Source organism: Delphinapterus leucas, chromosome 16, assembly GCF_059928025.1.
Source record: "Delphinapterus leucas isolate spDelLeu-1000000601 "Yukka" chromosome 16, BTC_Dleu_Yukka2, whole genome shotgun sequence".
Lineage (NCBI taxonomy): Eukaryota > Metazoa > Chordata > Mammalia > Artiodactyla > Monodontidae > Delphinapterus > Delphinapterus leucas.
Genome location: NC_143144.1, coordinates 27,652,517 through 27,673,102, shown reverse-complemented (window position 1 = coordinate 27,673,102; position 20,586 = coordinate 27,652,517). Strand labels below are relative to the sequence as shown.

Below are 20,586 nucleotides of genomic sequence, written 5' to 3'. Positions count from 1 at the left end.
ACCACGGTGACGGTGGCTTGGCGAGAGCTCCGCGCAGGCGCGTTACATCCCAGGTACGACCGCCGGCCCCTCCTCTGGGCCTCAGACTCCACCAGCTGGTGGGGAGTCCTGGGCGTGGGGCGTGGGCCGCGGGTAGGGGCGGAGAGGGCCCGGGCTGGGCGCCTGCGCAGACGCCGGGACGCTGGTGTGATCGAGCTCACGTAGCGAGGGTTGCAGTCGCCTCCTCCTCAGCGCAGCCGTCGCAGCCTGGAGGTTATAAAAGGGCTAACTGGCTCCCTCTGCTGCCCAGTCGCGCCGCCAGCGGGCTGAGGGAAGGGATTAGGTAAACGGCTGAGCGCAGGCGACCGGGGACTGAAGAACGCGCAGCTCTTCCGTGCCACTTCCCAGGTGAGACGCTCCTCCGACCTTGGGTACTGAGGCTTAAATCCTTGGGCGCCCGTGGCCCTTCTCGGATGGCTCTGGTGGTCTGGTCCCTGCCCCCTCTCGTGGTATGGCTCGGGGGCAGGGGGAGGCTCCCTCAGTTTACTACTGCTGGCTCAGTACCTTCTCCCCTGGAGACTCGGCCCCTCGCCCTGCGCCCCGCGTCTCCTGGGTGCCCCAGAGGCCCTTCTGCCCTCCTCCGTGCTCCTCTTCCCACCGCCTCCCAGGTTGGCGCCCCCGACTGTTGGGGCTGCGGCAGCATCAGTCTCCGCCCCGGGGACCAGCACTTTCTTGAATATTCCTTCCTGAGGAGGAATCACCCTGTTGAGTTTTCCGAGCTCCTCTCCTACCTGGTCCTGCCTAAAAAGCTGAGGAGTACGCGAGGGTTTTTGGCCTCCACAGCAGCAGATGGTTAGCGTGTGGCAATGGAGAGCGGTTTTTAAAGCTTATAGCTGACGGGGAAGCGCTTGGGCATTTTTATCCTGCCGAAGAGTCGTGGGGTCTGGGAAGAGGACCTACCCGCGGAAGTTCAGGCTTTACTCATCTGTTGCGCGCAGCGGTGCTGCCGGAGCAGCTGGAGGTAGCCCCGGGCGGCGAGTTTCGGGCGGCTGGGTTGAGGAAGTCGGCTGTCAGATCCTCCAGTCAACTGGGAAGCTAGTCTTCTTCCTTCCTTCTTCTGCCACATAAATTTTTTAAAGGCACATGAGCTTCTCCCCTCCCCCTCTCTTTCTCTCCGCCAAGTTTGCTGCTTTTAAAAGTCCACATCAGTAAATGGAATTCTTTGGCTGTGTGAGAACTTTGAGTTACGTGGATGGACCCCAGCTGTATGTTTTAAGGGGGAGGGTTCCATAAGTATGGGACCATTTCTCCTAAATAATCGATTGTATTAAATACAGTCAGTTTTTAGACACTAACAATTTAGGCGTTCCGGGTAGAGTGGTGAAGACTTGGAATTTTGCACTGTTTGCTTTAAGAAAGGGATGAAGAAGAAACTAGATCTCCTTTTAGGAATTGATCGAAAAGGCCAAAGCGGCTTGCCAATTTCGACTTAACTGTTTCTGGTTTCTCTGAGAGCTATGGACTTTCCCTTGGAATGCACTCTGAAGGGATGAAATAGCCACTACTGAGTGGGGGAAGGGAAAAGACGTGGCAGCAGTGTTCTTTCATCAACTTTTGCCTTTTTTTTTTTTTTAATAGGTTCGGGGAAGAAACGTATTTCCCTTTTTAGATTTAGATGTAGCTTATGAATGAGGCTAGTCTTTTCCTAAAATAATCTGATGAAATATTCAGTCCTCATAGCAGGAACACTGGAATTTAATTTATAAAACATTTAGAAGGGATTTTTCTGATCAAGTATCTATGGAAAAAATGGATACGTTAAGAGGAAATATTTAAGAAGCTGAAAGTGAACAACCGTGAATAAGGTTTTTTGCCTTGATTTAAAATTTAGACATTCAGCGATTTTTCTTTGACTTTTAGCCTGTGAATATGATTTCTAAATCTTAACGATGAACTTCAAATTTTATCTTTTCTTTCTGTGGGAAGCATAGGTTTCATCATTTACCTTTGAAAGTCATGTCAGTTTTGGTACATTATTCTTTAAGTCCTGCCAATATTTTAGACGGCCGATGGCAAATGACTCTTTTATTTTTTAATCTATTTTATTTTATTTATTTATTTCTGGCTGCCTTGGGTCTTCGTTGCTGTGCGCGGGCTTTTCTCTAGTTGCGGCGAGCGGGGGCTGCTCTTCGTTGCGGTGCGTGGGCTTCTCATTGCGGTGGCTTCTCTTGCTGTGGAGCACGGGCTCTAGGCGCGCAGGTTTCATTAGTTGTGGCTCACGGGCTTTGTTGCTCCGCGGCATGTGGGATCTTCCCAGACCAGGGCTCAAACCCGTTTCGCCTGCAGTGGTAGGCAGATTCTTAACCACTGCGCCACCAGGGAAGCCCACAAATAATTCTTATAGATTTAACATAGTTACTAGGAAAAGTTACTAGGAAAAGGACTACTCTGTGTCTTTAGGTGAATAATGCTTTGATATCTTAAAATGAGTTTTATTTTGAAGTACTGAAAATCAAGGATTTTGGTAAATGGATAATTTTATTGGCCATTTTGTATTTTGGTAACTAAAGTAGTAACAAAAAAAAGATGAAAAAAATGTGTACAACTTTAATTTATTGCAGAAAAATTTAGACAGTGTAAAAGAATATTGAAAAAAGAAAGCTTTGTATTACCAGGGTAGTCCACGTTGTTGCAGGGGAATCTTGGCTTTTTGGTAAGGAGATGTTAACCTTTTCTAATAGTGCAGAGTGGGTTGTATACTGACAAGCAGCATCTTTCATAGGGCAAATATGTTCAAGCTCCTGCTTTTATTCCAGGGATGCAGCCATAAAGCTTGTGAGCCTTCACTTCTGTGGAAGGAATGCCTTATTTTACTTAGCAGTTATTAACTGGGAGGGATGTAATTACATCCTTAGATTTGAAAAGTGTCCCTATGAGATACATAGTAGTAGTTCTCAACCTATTTTGAGGACATGAAATCCATTGAGAATCTGATAGAAGGTGTGGACCCTGGGTCTGAAAATGCAAGTATACACATCTGTGTGGAATTTTAATTACCATTTTTCAGATACTCTCTCCCTCCACAAGTGCATCTATAAACTGCAAAACCCTAACCCTACAAGAATCAAAAAGTAAAAGGTATGGAATAAGGACATCTAGGTATCTTGAGGCAGGGTTTCTTGAATATTTTTGAAAACTGAGCTGGGCTTGTAAGTCTGACTGGGCTTGACTATATAGATGACCTTAATAAACTTGCTAAAAGGGTTTTAACAAAAGTAAGCTGGTTGGAGAATTGTTGAATTGCTAAATTGCCTAGGCAATTGTACATCATACTGGCCTCACCCCAACCCCTTATATGTTGTAACATATCTTTGGCTGTACTCTGAAAGTGGAAAATACTTTAAGGTAAAGAAAAAGTAAATTGAACAGGCCCTTGGCATTACACTTTATTGCTCTTCTGACAGTGAGATCTTGAATCTTATAATTACATAATGGGGGTGTGTGTGTGTGTGTGTGTGTGTATAAAATGAATGTGTAAGAGACAAGCCAAATAAAGTGTGTATGTGTATTTGTGAAAGCTTCATTAGTTAAAGTTTCATTTGTGTTTCTACTCAGTGAGATTTATTTGTATAAATTAAAGGTATCCTCTCATTAATTTTCTTCTAGCCAAATATTGTGCCTCAATAAAAACTAATGACGCTCAAAGGACTTCATTAAGGTTACTCCAGCAGTTTTGAATTTGATATAATGAAAAACATTCCTTTTCCTGATGTTGCTTTGGATGATCTGTATGACTATTAGTATATTTGGTTGTGTATTGGCAAAAAATACAGTATAGAGATTCATGCTTCTTACATAGTTGTCATCAGTGAATGAGCACTATCTTGGACTTCTTCTGCTTCCTGCTTAGTGTTTTATATAAATATGTCCATGTTTTGGTTTACATATTTTTCACTTAAATAGTGATATAATATATCAAAGTAATATACTCAGCCTTTCTTGTTGGGCATTTGAGCTATTTCTTCATTATAAGTAGTGTGAAGAGAAGGCTGTAATTTAGTGCTTTATTTTATCTACCTGTTTAGCTACAGTAAACTTTAACCAGTTTTCTTTCTATCTGTACTTTTATTTTTTAGGAAAAGAAATAACATGACAATAAAATTCTTATATCAGTACTTTTTTCTTCCCACTAAGTGAATTTTCTAGGGGATTGGATTGGGCTCTGAGAAGGCTTTTTAATCAACCTGATAACAACTAAAGCACTTTACAATTTATAAAATGTTGTTTCATAATATTATATAATTTAATCTTTAAAATAATTCTGTGAGGTGGTTTTATATCATCCCCATTTTACAAATAAAGAAACGGGGATTCCAAGTCAAGTAATTTACCCAAGAATTAGTAGTCAAAATTAGTAGTCAACAGTGAACATTGAGATGAAGCATCAAATGGAAGAATCTTCTGTTATGTCTATAGCAGTGAAGAAATGGATTCTATAAGTGTGTTGTAAAAATTTTGGGAGAAGATGCTTTTGTAAAGTTTCTGGGGAGTAAGTAATAGAAATGGAAACTTGTAAAGTATTAATCACTAATTTTCAGATGTCTATTTTAAGCTATTTTCTGTTTTTCTGAATCTATATTTTTTAAGGTTTTTCACCTCAGTACCTCGCACTATTGCCCTTAAAATTTCTCAAGCTTTTCAACCATGAACTGTTTTCTGAAAAATTTTAAGAATTTCTGTTACAAAGGGAAATTTGTGTAAAAGTATGTTTAGTTTTAGAGAATGAGAGAAAAAGGTGTTTTCCTTGATTCAATATTGTGATCATTAAGTATTAGCATCTGTTACTATGTTCTGAACATTGTGCTGGAAGAATCATGATAACAACATGTTTGAATTAACATATAGAATAGAGGACAGCTACATAGATTTATATGCTTAATTGTTTTATTTGAGAGTGTTTAGTAAATATTGATTAACTGGTTTTAAGTAGGCTCAAGACTTCTCTTACACTCTAATCTTATATTAACTGGATTTTCAGGTCTGATTCTTTCAAACAATGATCAATAATAATTATTTTAGTGCTTCTTAAACCTAGTTGTTGAATTTAGGTCCTCAAAGCATTACTTGCTGTATACATATGGCCTTTGTTCTTGCCCTCTTGTTCCAACAACCTCCCCCCTTTTTTTAAACACAGACAAGATTTTATTCATATTCAAAAGTTGCTTGAAGACGTTCTCAAATTTGCATACTCTCAAATTTACCAGTCTTTAAACCTCAAAGGTATTTTGAGAATAGATCTCAATTTACTGTTTGAATAAAAAAATCTTAAATAATGATATTTGTGAACAGTAATCATAGCTATCAAGTGATAATGTTTTATAGGTAAATAAAGACACTAACACATGACATAATAAGGGTGATTACTAATAAATTAAAGTAATTGGTATACTGTAACAACTTTATCGAGGTATAATTGATATACAGTAAACTGCACACATTTACAGTGTGCACTTGGTAAGTTTTGACAAAAGTATATACCCATGAGATTGTCAACACTGTCAAGATAAGGAACATTTTCAACACCTTCAAGAGTTTCCTCATGACTCTTTGTAATCCCTCCCTCCTGCTCCTTCCTGCCCTTTCCTCATCCCCAGGTAACCATTGATCTTTTTATGACACTTAAGATTTGTTTGTATTTTTGAGAGTTTACTGTAAATGGACTCGTATAGTATGTACTTTTTGCAGGGGGGAGGAGGGTGTCCGGCTTCTTAAACTCAGCATAATTATTTTGGAATTCATCCACGTTGTTATGTGTTTGTTCCTTTTTATTGTTGAGTAGTAGTATATTGTATGGATATACCACAAAACTTTTTTTTTCCCATGTACTAATTGATGGACATTTGGGTTGTTTCCAGCTTTTAATTATTATAAACAAAGTTGTGATGAGCATTCGCAATTCACATATAAGTCTTCAGAGGAGTATATACTTTCTTTTCTCTTGCATAAATATCTAGTAATGGAATAGTAACATATGTTATAGGGAAATATTTCTTCCCAGATTGTGGCTTGTCTTCATTGTTTTAACAGTGTGTTTCAAAGAGCAGGAACTGTCTCTAATCATGGACAGAATGTCTATGCAGAAAATCGGAAAGGTTGTTCAGAAAGCTCCAGCCCTAATAAGTGAATTCTGCAAGGTTGAAGGACAGAAGGTCAATATATAACAATCAGTTGTATTTCTCTATAGTAACAATGAACAATTAGAAATTAAAATTTAAAAGTACCATCTCAATAGCACCAAAACCTATGAAATATTTAGTATTAGCTTTACAAGACATGTGCAAGATTTGTATAATGAAAATTATAAGACACTGGTGGAAGAAACCAAAGAAGACCTAAATAAATGGAGAGACATTCCATATTCATGGATTGGAAGACAATATTGTTAAGATAACCATTTGTCCAAGCTGATCTATAGATTCAATGCAATTCCAGTCCAAATCCCAGCAGGGTTTATTACAGAAAGTAACAAGCTGATTCTAAAATTGATATGGAAAAACAAAGGAACTAGAAAAAGGTAAAATAATGTTGAAAAAGAAAAGTTGGGAAACTCCTGATTTCAACTTAATTGCTGCAGTACTCAAGGGTAAAGATAGAGAAAAGATAGATCAATGGAACAAAACAGAGAATTCAGACACACAAAATGGTCAGTTCATTTTTGACAAGGATATTAAAGCAATTCAATAGAGAAAGGATAATCTGGAATAGTTAGACGTTCATATGCAAAAACTGTCTTGCCCAGAAATTTATATAAATCTTGGGACAGATGACACAAAGGCACCAGTGGATATGAAATATGAAATAAAGTTTACTCACACAGTCAACTGAAAAAGGATTCCTCACGGAGAGGTCTTAGGTTTAGTCCAGAATGAAGCAAAAGTGAAGAAGGGCGGTTGGGTTTAATTTTTATTGTGGCCAGAAGGAGTGTGATAGTTCCCATGTGTGGGATTTACATGGTTTTAGCTTCCCACTGACGCTCAAGGAGGCAATGGCTGGGCTTTCTTACTGACTTATCCAGATGTGGGGCAAAAGGGAGAGGGAAGTGTGGGGCTTTAAGGCAATGAGCACTCAAATGTCAAAATAGAATATTTTTCTTTATTATAGCCTCAGTGCAAAAATTCCTCACCGTCTGTGCAAAAACTAGTTCAAAGTCGTTCGTAGACCTCGAGATATGACCTAAAGCTAGAAAATAACTTGAAGAAAATATAAGACAAAATCTTTTTGACCTTGGATCAGGCAAAGATTTTTTTTTTAATCACCAAAAAATTAGATACCAAAAGCATGATCCATAAATGAATAAGTTGATAAATTCGACTTCATCAAAATTAAGAACTCCTGCTGTTTGAAACCGTGTTATGAGAGTAAAAAGACAAGTCACAGACTGGGAGTTAATATTCCCCTATCACATATCTGACAAAAGACTTGTATCCAGAATATATAAAGAACTCACAAAATTCAGTAGTAAGTGAACAACCTAATAAAAATTTGACAGAAGATTTAAGTAGAAACTTTACCAAAAAGACCTATGGACAGCAAATAAATATACCAAAAGATATTAAACATCATTAGTAATTGCAGAATTGCAAATTAAAACCACACTGAGATACCAGTATACACTTAAGTGAGAAAATTAATTAAGACATTAAGAAGAATGAAGGAAAAAAGGAAAAATAACAACAATACCAAATGCTGATAAGAATGTGGAGCAGTTGGAGCTTTCATCCATTGCTGATGGCAGTGCAAATGGTATAGTGACTTTAACATTTGGCAGTTCTTTATAAAGGTAAACATATGCTTACCATACAACCCAGCATCCCTACTCCTGGATTTACCTAGTGAAATGAGAATTTGTTGATTTCTTTTTTTAAAACAGCTTTATTGAGGTACAATTCACATACCATACAATTTACCTCTTAAAGTGCTTTTAATACATGCACAGAGTTGGTGTAAACATCATAACCATCAATTTTAGTACTTTTTTTTTTATCACTCCAAAAAGAAACGTCAGAACCATTAGCAATCACTCTCCTCCCCCTCCCCCAGCCCTAGGCAACCACTAATGTGCTTTTTATGTCTGTAGATTTTTTCACTTAACGTAATGTTTTCGAGGTTCATTTGCGTTATAGCATGTATCAGTACTTCATTTCTTTTTATGACCAAATAACATTCCATTGTATGAATATATCATATTTTATTTATTCATCATTTGATGCACATTTGGGTTGCTTCCACCTTTTTGGCTATTATTAATAATGCTGCTATGAACATTCATATACAAATATTTCTGTGGATATGTGCTTTCATTTGTTTTGGGTATAGACTTAGGAGTGGAATTGTTGGGTCATATGGTAACTCTATGTTTTTAGGAACTGAAAAACTGTTTTCCGAAGTAGCTACACCATTTTACATTCCCATCAGCAGTGTATGAGTGTTCCAGTTTCTTCACATCCTTGTCAACACTTATTTTCTTTTTTACTATACCTATACTAGGGGCTGTGAAGTGATATCTCATTGTCGTATTTAATTTGCATTTCCATAATGACTAATGATGTTGAGTGTTTTTTCATGTACTTATTGGCCATTTGTATCTTCTTTGGAGAAATGTCTCTTCAAATCCTTTTCCCATTTAAAAAATGGAGTATTTTAAATTATTTTTACTGTTGGGTTCTAAGAGTTCTGTATATATTCTGGGGATTAAACTTTTGTTAGAGATATGATTTATAATTTTTTTCCCATTCTGTGGGTTGTATTTTCACTTTCCTGAAGAACAAAAGTTTTAAATTTTGATGAAGTCCAATTTAATTTTTTCCTTGGCTTCTTGTGCTTTAGGTGTTATATCTAAGAAATTGTTGTCTAGGTGTTATGTCTAATTGCCTAATCAAGGTTATGAAGATTTACACCTCTTTTTTTCCTAAGAGGTTTATAGTTTTAAATTTCAAAATAATCTTTGCTATATTTTGAGTTAATTTTAGGGTCAATTTAAAGTTTTCTTAAGTTTATTCCCAGGTAATTAACATATTTGTTGCTGTTGCAAATGAGATAATTTTTCTGTTGCTTCCTGTGATTGGTTCTTGTTTGTATGAGCAGGTCCTTTTCTAAAGGGAATGCTCTTTCTTTCTAAATGATAATTTTTCAAGTAGTATAGCTTGCTTTAAAAATTCAGTCGTTAATGAAGTTTCATTGAAAGCTATGCTTTTGGAATAGTTTGCTTCACCACACATTCCTTACTTAAGCTTAAAAAATCTAAAATGTATATTGTACGAGATTTTATTTTCCACTTGTATCCTAAGGGTGGCAAAGACACTACAGTTGCCTTTTCAGGACTTCCTCTGAAAATCAAAAATAGATGCAATTTGTTTTGGAGCAAAAGGGATTGATGGTGGTATTATGCCAACTAGTAGAGGTGTGGTTGATCATTTGGATTTTGCTATCTCTGTCTATGATTTGAATTTGTCTCTTCACTTCACTGCTACTTTGACTTCGTTTTTTAGCTCACTTATTTATTTGTAGAAATACACATTTTCTATTAAAAATGTTTATTAGAATGCAGAAGTTGAGCAAAGAGAATTGACTGTGATCCCAACTCTCAGATAGTTGTTAACATTTTTTGAGTTCTTTTAATTACTATATAAAGTTTTAAACTTTTTACATATATATCCAAGTATATTCTTTAAACTTAGAAATTAGGCTTTAAACTTTCCCATATTTATGTTTAACACTCTCCAAATTAGAAAACAAACCTAGTTTTAAGAGTTTAAGTCTCTATCCGTGGTGGCACAGTGGTTAAGAATCTGCCTGCCAATGTAGGGGACACGGGTTCGAGCCCTGGTCCAGGAAGATCCCACATGCTGTGGAGCAACTAAGCCCATGTGCCACAACTACTGAGCCTGCGCTCTAGAGCCTGCAAGCCACAACTACTGAGCCCGCGTGCCACAACTACAGAAGCCCGTGTGCCTAGAGCACGTGCTCTGCAACAAGAGAAGCCACCGCAATGAGAAACCCACGCACTGCAACGAAGAGTAGCCCCCACGTGCGGTGACTAGAGAAAGCCCACGCGCAGCGACAAAGACCCAGTGCAGCCAAAAATAATAAATACATTGAAAAAAAAAAGCAGTTTAAGTCTCTAAAGAATAGCTGCTTTTTATATTACTGCTGTTTTTTAATATTCTAACTAATATTTATTGATATTCATGTTATGAAATACATAGTTTCATTAATATAACCAGTTTATACAACCAAGAGAAAATACTGCAGATTATTCAAATGAGAAATGTATAGACTATGTTAATATTTGGAAATACCAGCATTTATAAGCAACAAGGAAAACATGTATAATTTAATGTTTACTTCTTTTCCTTCTTCCCTTCCACTGCCTCTGTCCACTTTCTTCTCCCACTCAAATTCCTAAATTATAAAGACTGTGCATTTGTTTGCTAGTAGATTGGGCTGCTTGGTCCTTCTCACTGCCTTAGCCCAGGGTTGAGGTTGCCTGGGCTTCCCACAACTCTCCAAGTCTTTTCTTTTTCCACGTCCCTTGAGACACCCTTGGCAACATATCCAGCTATTCTTGAGCTCTTGCCCCACATTCAAAAGTAACATGTCTTAAGTGTCTTCGATGTGTCAGGCATCATCCAAGGCACCTTCATCTGAAGTACTGCTTTTTTTTTTTTTTTTTTTTTTTTTTTTGGCCGCGCTGCGCAGCATGCGGGATCTTAGTTCCCTGACCAGGGATCAAACCCGTGCCCCCTGCAGTGGAAGCACAGAGTCTTAACCACTGGATCACCAGGAAGTCCCTGCTGATTTTTTATTACTGGCTGGTGGTCAGGTTTGGCCTCATATTTCATACCTTACCTTTTTGCTTATTCTGCTTCCAGTTAAAGGGGCCACCAAATAAAAGTGGACATTATTCATGAATTTTACTAAATTGTGGGACTCCTAGAATCACTTATGGTAAAATTTTTTTCTACCCTGGGAACAAGAATCCTGAGCTTTTATTCTGTATTGGGAAATGTATGCATTACTAACTAAAGTGTTTGAAATAGTTGAGAGGTATACTATACAGTTTAAAATACACAGTTTAAAAGTCAGTGAAGAAGGGCACCATTTTAATTATAAATAAGATTCATTTCTTTCTCAAATCTTCCCCTCAGCCTACATTTATTTTTAAAATGTTTCTTGTTTAGGGAAACTTGACTTTCCTAGTTGAAACAGAAACTTTAAACATTGAGTTTAACTTCAATTGTGAATCCAACTTAAATCTTTTTTTTAAAATGGATTAAAATCATATTTATTCTTAAATTTTGTATCTCAGATATAGAAGTAGCATGTATTGGACCTCCAAAATTAAGAAAAACATTTAAAAGATAATTGAAAAATATCACTTTCTGGTGCTAGGGAATAGAGAGGGGTAAATATATAAGAATTATTTACCTTGTTATTTAGTTTGCCTCTAAAAATATTAACAACAGGGTTTATGAGAGAAACTATATTAATTAGGACTCTGGCTTAAACAGAAATCCAACTCATATTAGCCCATAATGGAATATATTTAAGTATTGTGGGGATAGGGAGTTGTCTTAACAACAGAGGTCAGGAGTGTGATTAAACTTCAAGAATAACTGGAACATGAGAATGCTTTTTTCTGTCTCTTGTCTGTCTTCTCTGCGTTATTTGCTTCATTTTAAAACCTTTCCAGATAAGCTTCATTCATTGGTCCCTAACTTCTCCTGAGCTTTATTTATAAAATAGTTGAGGCATTCAAAGAGTGCCTGCCACTTCTTTCTCAGTTTCATTTTTAAATTTTCCAGCAAAGAACTTTGAATGGCGACTCAGTCAGGGAGAAGTATCATGCTGTATAACATGACTGGTAAAACTATGGGGATGAATTAAAGATAGACTGGGGGAGTAAAAAAAGGTAGAAGGGGGCAGTTTCCAGAAGAAAGAGTAGGGATGGTTGAGGTGCCATATAGGGAAAAACGGGTATGTGTTTTTGAATACATCTTATCTTCAGATTACTTCTGACAGGGAAGACTTCGAACTTTGGAAGAATCTCCAAAAGAAAACCTGTGTAGCACTTTGTTTTAAGGGCAATATCTTGATTTAGAGGTTCTTTTCAACTAAATCCTGAACTGTTTTTCCATTGGAATGATGCCAAAGACTGGGTTCACTGCTCAGTTACAGAAAGTTGTGGCAAAGAGGCTAGTATGATTTCTGAGGTATTTTTTGTTGTTGTTGTTGTTGTTAATAACAACTCTTTTTTAAAAAATTTATTTATTTTTGTCTGTGTTGGGTCTTCATTGCTGCACGCTGGCTTTCTCTAGTTGCGGCGAGCGGGGGCTACTCTTCATTGCAGTGCACAGCTTCTTACTGTGATGGCTTCTCTTTTTGTGGAGCATGGGCTCTAGGCGCGCGGGCTTCAGTAGTTGCAGCACACAGGCTCAGTAGTTGTGGCTCGCGGGCTCTAGAGCACAGGCTCAGTAGTTGTGGCGCACGGGCTTAGTTGCTCCGTGACATGTAGGATCTTCCTGGACCAGGGATCGAACCCGTGTCCCCTGCATTGGCAGGCGGATTCTCAACCACTGCGCCACCAGGGAAGCCCTGATTTCTGAGTTTTTGATCAAGGTTGCTCATACCATTAAAGCACTCGTCCATCGTATTTTAAGTGTGTACTAGAGATGCATCTCACTCTCTTTGGGAGCAGAAGTATGACTAGAATTCATAGAGTTAAAACAAATGGCAATTTACAGAGGGATAATAGGGAAGAACAGAAACATAACTAGTTCTATTAGTAATCACTCTTAGTTGTCTTGGAAAATCCATCCTGCTTATATGGTAGAGACATGCTGTCTTAATGTATATACTACATTGCAGTGGCCTGAATTAGAAGCCTGAATGTGTGTTGGTCTTTTGTGTTGACCAAAAACTGTCAGAAAGATTAAAGTCTAACACAGATGTCAGGAAAACCAACAGTTGAATATGGAATTTGTATGAGGAAAAATAAACTTAAAGCTGGAGCCCTCTAAAATTTAGAAAGTTTGGAACAGTTGTGGAAGGTGTGGAGAGACTGACTGTTAGAAGGAGCCCTGTGGAAAATTTTTTGTGTCAGAGAAAGTTTAGATTAGAATAACAAGCATTTTTTAGTCCACCTTATTAATTTTTGAGTGATTTGTCTGGGAAAGACAAACTTTTTTTGCGGTATGCGGGCCTCTCACTGTTGTGGCCTCTCCCGTTGCGGAGCACAGGCTCTGGACGCGCAGGCTCACTGGCCATGGCTCACGGGCCTAGCCGCTCTGCGGCATGTGGGATCTTCCCGGACTGGGGCATGAACCCGTGTCCCCTGCATCGGCAGGTGGACTCTCAACCACTGCGCCACCAGGGAAGCCCAAGACAAACTTCTAAATGTTGCAACTTTTTTCTTGGAAGGAAAATGTTAGACCAAAAGACTAATAGAATTATTTGCCAGATGCCATGTTCTAGTAATCCACTGAATAACTTGAACATACAATTCAGTGAATCCTGATAACTCAAAGTCATAAACATTTAGAATGTAGCAGAACTGTTTTAAAATCTGTTCCCAGGTTTGATTGATCTGTGAGTATGTGGGACTGGACTTTCCTGGAAGAGAAGGACTGTAGGAAAGTTTTAGGTAAATAGTACACTTTGCAATTTATTTTTGTCCAGGTCTACCTGAGAATATGTTTCCCAGGTTGTTGTTTCCTTACAGTTTTAAAAATATTACATTCATGTATATCAAACATTACATGTAATATACATGTGTTATAAAAATTAGATAAAAAACACTCATGAACCTACCATCTAACCAAGAACCAAAATATTATCAGTAATTTATCCATACTGTTTTAGCACTAAATTTTTTATCAGTATAAATTTGTCTTTGTATCTTTGACTCTTCTTTGGCTTTGTTTTCTTTCCCCTTTCCTCCCCTCCCTCCCTTCCTTTCATCAGGTCCTCTCAGGGATCTGAGATTTACCTTTCTTTTAAAGGAGATTGCATCCTCTTTAACCCATTTAAATTCTATTTCAAGCTTGTTTGAGGGTTTAGAAAGAAAGTGTCTTACTTTTTTTTTAATTAATTTTTATTGGAATATAGTTGCTTTACAGTGTTGTGTTAGCTTCTACTGCACAGTATATCTCACTATTTTTAATAAAACCCTAATGTCTTTTGGGATGCTTTACTCTTAGTTGAATATAATGATTTGCTTTGCAAGCTGGTAACTGAATGAAGGTGGTAATAAATGGAAGTGAGACATCATAAGTAAAGAAACCATTATGTTTTAAAAACCTGATTGATAAAGATATGCTTGCCTATTAACATTTCACTTAAGGTTTCTGAAAGAATGTGGATTAGACATAGTATTAAAACAGATCAGGGCTTCCCTGGTGGCGCAGTGGTTGAGAGTCCGCCTGCCGATGCAGGGGACATGGGTTCGTGCCCCGGTCCGGGAAGATGCCACATGCCGCGAAGCTGCTGCGCCCGTGAGCCTTGGCCACTGGGCCTGTGCGTCCAGAGCCTGTGCTCCGCAACGGGAGAGGCCACAACAGTGAGAGGCCCGCATACCGCAAAACAAAAACAAAAACAAAAACAGATTAGGGGAAGCATTCCCTAGATTAATTAGAAACTCAATGACATGTTCCAAAAAATAATTTGAAGTAAAATGTATTTTAAAGGCAGAGAGCGCCTTTTGTGTGGTTTCAAGGGATGGTTGTATCCTGTGGTTCTCAAAGTGTGGTTCCCAGAGCAGTAGCAGCAGCAGCGTCACCTGAGAACTTGCATAAATGATCTAGGTACCTCAACCTTTAGGTGATCTGATACAGCTAAAGTTTAGAACCACTGCTATGTAGGCTACCTTCATTTTTATTAACCAGCTTACGTTGGCATGGTAACTTGGAGTAATGCTGTGAGGGTCTGAACTTTCTATTGTAAGTGACAGAAATCTAACATGAACTAGTTTCAGAAAAAGGGAATTTACAGGCTCCCTTAGCTGAGTTGGAAGATTATTGGGATAGCTCACAGATTCAAAGCAGTAATTGTAAGAATCAGGACTGTGGAGCTTGTAAAGCTGTTTGTCTCTGTATAACTTTGTCCTATTTATAGATTAGGTTACTATCTATCCTTGTCAAGTGGGAAAGATGGTCACAGGCAGCTCCAGATTCACATCCTCTGAACTTAGCAATTCAGAAAGAGCTGCTTTTTACCATTTCACAAGCCCACTCCTCAACTGTTATGTTGGTGGGAATGAGAGTCAATGACTGCCTTGGCCTGGGTCATATGTCTATTTCTGGGAGGAAGGAGAATAGAAAAGTATGCTACTCTGACAATGTACATAGCTCACTACTTGATATCTGGGTTGCTTTCAAATAAGCTTAACAATCTTTGAAGCAGAGAAATCTAGAGGTTTATAGAGTTAGAAAATGGGACATGCTCAAACGTGTTAGCCACTTTATTGTGTTAGAGTGTAGTTAAGCACTTCATTAAAGGCTTATAGTGCCATAATATGGAAGTTGATGTTTTAGGTTTATTATTTTGTATAGAGTTAATTTTTGTCATTATAAAAGTAAATATAATTAGAGAAATGCAAATCAAAACTACAGTGAGGTACCACCTCACACCGGTCAGGATGGCCATCATTAAAATGTCTACAGGGCTTCCCTGGTGGTGCAGTGGTTAAGAATCCGCCTGCTAATGCAGGGGACATGGGTTCGAGCCCTGATCTGGGAAGATCCCACATGTTGCGGAGCAACTAAGCCCATGCGCCACAACTACTGAGCCTGCGCTCTAAAGCCTGTGAGCCACAACTACTGAGCCCATGTGCCACAACTACTGAAGCCCACGTACCTAGAGCCTGTGCTCTGCAACAAGAGAAGCCACCGCGTTGAGAAGCCTGTGCACCGCAACAAAGAGTAGCCCCCCCTTGCCACAACTAGAAAAAGCCTGCATGCAACAACAAAGACCCAACGCAGCGAAAAATAAATAAAAAACAAATACATTTTTTAAAAAAAAGGTCTACAAATAACAGATGCTGGAGAGGGTGTGGAGAAAAGGGAACCCTCCTACACTGTTGGTGGGAATTTAAGTTGGTTCAGCCACTATGGAGAACAGTGTGGAGGTTCCTCAGAAAACTAAAAATATTGTAGAATTACCATATGATCCAGCAGTCCCACTCCTGGGCATATACCTGGACAAAACTATAATTAAAAAAGATACATGCACCCCTGTGTTCATAGCAGCACTGTTCACAATAGCTAAGACATGGAAACAACCTAAATGTCCATTAACAGATGAATGGATAAAGAAGATTGGTACATATATACAATGGAATACTACTCAGCCATAAAAAAGAAAGAAATAGGATTTCCCTGGTGGCTCAGTGGTTAAGAATCTGCCTGCCAATTCAGGGGACGTGGGTTAGAGCCCTGGTCCGGGAAGATCCCACATGCCGTGGAGCAACTAAGCCCATGCGCCACAACTACTGAGCCTGCGCTTTAGAGCCCACGAGCCACAACTACTGAGCCCACATGCCTAGAGCCCATGCTCTGCAACAAGAGAAGCCACCGCAATGAGAAGCCCATGCACCGTTACAAAGAATAGCCCCCACTCGCTGCAACTAGAGAAAGCCCGCACACAGCAACGAAGACCCAGTGCAGCCAAAAAGAAAGGAAGGAAGGGAGGGAGGAAGGAAGGAATTTCTGCTTAAAGAAAAAAAAAACAACAACGAAATAATGCCATTGCAGCAACATGGATGCAACTAGGGATTATCATACTAAGTGAAGTCAAAAAGAGAAAGACAAATACCATATGATGTCACTTATATGTGGAATCTATAATATGACACAAATGAGCCTATCTACAAAACAGAACACAGACATAGAGAGCAGACTTGTGGTTGCCAAGGGGTAGGGGGCTGGGGGAGAGAAGGACTGGGAGTTTGGGATTAGCAGATGTAAACTATTATATATAGGATGGATAAACAACAAAGTCCTACTGTATAGCATAGGGAACTATATTCAATATTCTGTAATATACCATAATGGAAAAGAATATTAAAAAAAGAGAGTCTACATACAAGTGAGTCACTTTGCTGTACAGAAGAGATTGGCACAACATTGTAAATCAACTATATTTCAATAAAAAAAATAACCTATTACATGATAAGAATAAAAAACATTGAGTATAAAAGTAAATATACCCTATGACATCTGGAAAATGCAGAGAAATAGGAAAAAATCACCTAATGTTCTGCTCTCCAGAGACAACTACATTTTGGTGAATTTCCTCTGCATGTTTTCTTGCATAGTTACGATCACATTATAATGTTAATTTTTTTTGAATTTTATTTTTTTATACATCAGGTTCTTATTAGTCATCCATTTTATACACATCAGTGTATACATGTCAATCCCAGTCTCCCAATTTATCACACCACCACCACCACCCCTACCACTTTCCCCCCTTGGTGTCCATACGTTTGTTCTCTACATCTGTGTCTCAGTTTCTGCCCTGCGAACCGGTTCATCTGTACCATTTTTCTAGGTTCCACCTATATGCGTTAATATGCGATATTTGTTTTTCTCTGTCTGACTCACTTCACTGTGTATGACAGTCTCTAGATGCATCCACGTCTCTACAGATGACCCAATTTCGTTCCTTTTTATGGCTGAGTAATATTCCATTGTATATATGTACCACATCTTCTTTATCAATTTGCCTGTCTGTGGGCATTTAGGTTGCTTCCATGACCTGGCTATTGTAAATAGTGCTGCAATGAACATTGAGGTGCATGTGTCTTTTTGAATTATGGTTTTCTCTGGGTATATGCCCAGTAGTGGGATTGCTGGGTCATATGGTAATTCTATTTTTAGTTTTTTAAGAACCTCCATACTGTTCTCCATAGTGGCTGTATCAATTAATATTCCCACCAACAGTGCAAGAGGGTTCCCTTTTCTCCACACCCGCCCCAGTATTTGTTGTTTGTAGATTTTCTGATGATGCCCATTCTAACTGGTGTGAGGTGATACCTCATTGTAGTTTTGATTTGCATTTCTCTAATAATTAGTGATGTTGAGCAGCTTTTCACGTGCTTCTTGGCCATCTGTATGTCCTCTTCGGAGAAATGTCTATTTAGGTCTTCTGCTCATTTTTTGATTGGGTTGTTTGTTTTTTTAATATTGAGCTGCATGAGCTGTTTATATATTTTGGAGATTAATCCTTTGTCCGTTGATTTGTTTGCAAATATTTTTTCCCATTCTGAGGGTCATCTTTTCGTCTTGTTTGTAGTTTCCTTTGCTTTGCAAAGGCTTTTAAGTTTCATTAGGTCCCATTTGTTTATTTTTGTTTTTATTTCCATTACTCTAGGAGGTGGATCAGAAAAGGTCTTGCTGTCGTTTATGTCAAAGAGTGTTCTTCCTATGTTTTCCTCTAAGAGTTTTATGGTGTCCAGTCTTACATTTAGGTCTCTAATCCATTTTGAGTTTACTATTGTGTATGGTGTTAGGGAGTGTTCTAATTTCATTCTTTTACATGTAGCTGTCCAGTTTTCCCAGCACCACTTATTGAAGAGACTGTCTTTTCTCCATTGTATATCCTTGCCTCCTTTGTCATAGATTAGTTGACCATAGGTGCATGGGTTTATCTCTGGGCTTTCTATCCTGTTCCATTGATCTATGTTTCTGTTTTTGTGCCAGTACCATATTGTCTTGATTACTGTAGCTTTGTAGTATAGTTTAAAGTCAGGGAGTCTGATTCCTCCAGCTCTGTTTTTTCCCTCAAGACTGCTATGGCTATTCAGGGTCTTTTGTGTCTCCATACAAATTTTAGGATTTTTTGTTCTAGTTCTGTAAAAAAATGCCATTGGTAATTTGATAGGGATTGCATTGAATCTGTAGATTGTTTTGGGTAGTATAGTTATTTTCACAGTGTTGATTCTTCCAATCCAAGAACATGGTATGTCTCTCCATATGTTGGTATAATCTTTAATTTCTTTCATCAGTGTCTTATAGTTTTCTGCATACAGGTCTTTTGTCTCCCTAGGTAGGTTTATTCCTAGGTATTTTATTCTTTTTGTTGCAGTGGTAAATGGGAGTGTTTCCTTAATTTCTCTTTCAGATTTTTCATCATTTGTGTATAGGAATGCAAGAGATTTCTGTGCATTAATTTTGTATCCTGCAACTTTACCAAATTCATTGATTAGCTCTAGTAGTTTTCTGGAGGCATCTTTAGGATTCTCTATGTATAGTATCATGTCATCTGCAAAGAGTGACAGTTTTACTTCTTCTTTTCCAATTTGTATTCCTTTTATTTCTTTTTCTTCTCTGATTGTCGTGGCTAGGACTTCCAAAACTATGTTGAATAATAGTGGCAAGAGTGGACATCCCTGTCTTGTTCCTGATCTTAGAGGAAATGCTTTCAGTTTTTCACCATTGACAATGATGTTTGCTGTGGGTTTGTCGTATATGGCCATTATTATGTTGAGATAGATTCCCTCTATGCCCACTTTCTGGAGAGTTCCTATCATATATTGTTGAATTTTGTCAAAAGCTTTTTCTGCATCTATTGAGATGATCATATGGTTTTTCTTCTTCAATTTAATATGGTGTATTGCATTGATTGATTTGCGTATATTGAAGAATCCTTGCATCACTGGGATAAATCCCACTTGATCATGGTGTAGGATCCTTTTAATGTGTTGTTGGATTCCGTTTGCTGGTATTTTGTTGAGGATTTTTGCATCTATATTCATCAGTGATATTGGTCTATAACTTTCTTTTTTTTTTAAGTATCTTTGTCTGGTTTTGGTGTCAGGGTGATGGTGGCCTCATAGAATGAGTTTGGGAGTGTTCCTCCCTCTGCAATTTCTTGGAAGAGTTTAAGAACGATGGGTGTTAGCTTTTCTCTAAATGTGTGATAGCATTCACCTGTGAAGCCATCTGTTCCTGGACTTTAGTTTGTTGGAAGATTTTTAATCACAGTTTCAATTTCATTACTTGTGATTGGCCTGTTCATATTTTCTATTTCTTCCTGGTTCAGTCTTGGAAGGTTATACCTTTCTAAGAATTTGTCCATTTCTTCCAGGTTGTCCATATTATTGGCATAGAGTTGCTTGTAGTAGTCTCTTAGGATGCTTTGTATTTCTGCGGTGTCCGTTGTAACTTCTTTTTCATTTCTAATTTTATTGATTTGAGTCCTCTCCCTCTTTTTCTTGATGAGTGTGGCTAATGGTTTATCAGTTTTGTTTATCTTCTCAAAGAACCAGCTTTTAGTTTTATTGATCTGTGCTATTGTTTTCTTTGTTTGTATTTCATTTATTTCTGCTGTGATCTTTATGATTTCTTTCCTTCTGCTAAGTTTGGGTTTTGTATGTTCTTCTTTCTCTAGTTTCTTTAGGTGGAAGATTAGATTGTTTATATGAGATTATTTTCTTGTTTCTTGAGGTAGGCTTGTATAGCTATAAACTACCCTCTTAGAACTGCTTTTGCTGCATCCCATAGGTTTTGGATCGTCGTGTTTTCATTATCATTTGTCTCTGGGTATTTT

The 20,586-nt window shown here is 38.1% G+C and overlaps 1 protein-coding gene across 2 annotated transcripts in view; it reads left to right on the top strand.

Moving 5' to 3' along the window:
- The first annotated feature begins 249 nt into the window (after positions 1–249).
- Positions 250–20,586, top strand: part of P4HA1 (prolyl 4-hydroxylase subunit alpha 1) — a 92,442-nt gene continuing 72,105 nt past the window's right edge. The window contains exon 1 of one of the 2 annotated variants that reach the window (XM_089897666.1): positions 250–387. The gene's annotated coding sequence lies outside the window, so the exon portion shown is untranslated. The remainder of the gene's footprint in view (positions 388–20,586) is intronic. The other variant, XM_089897665.1, reaches the window with a different exon arrangement.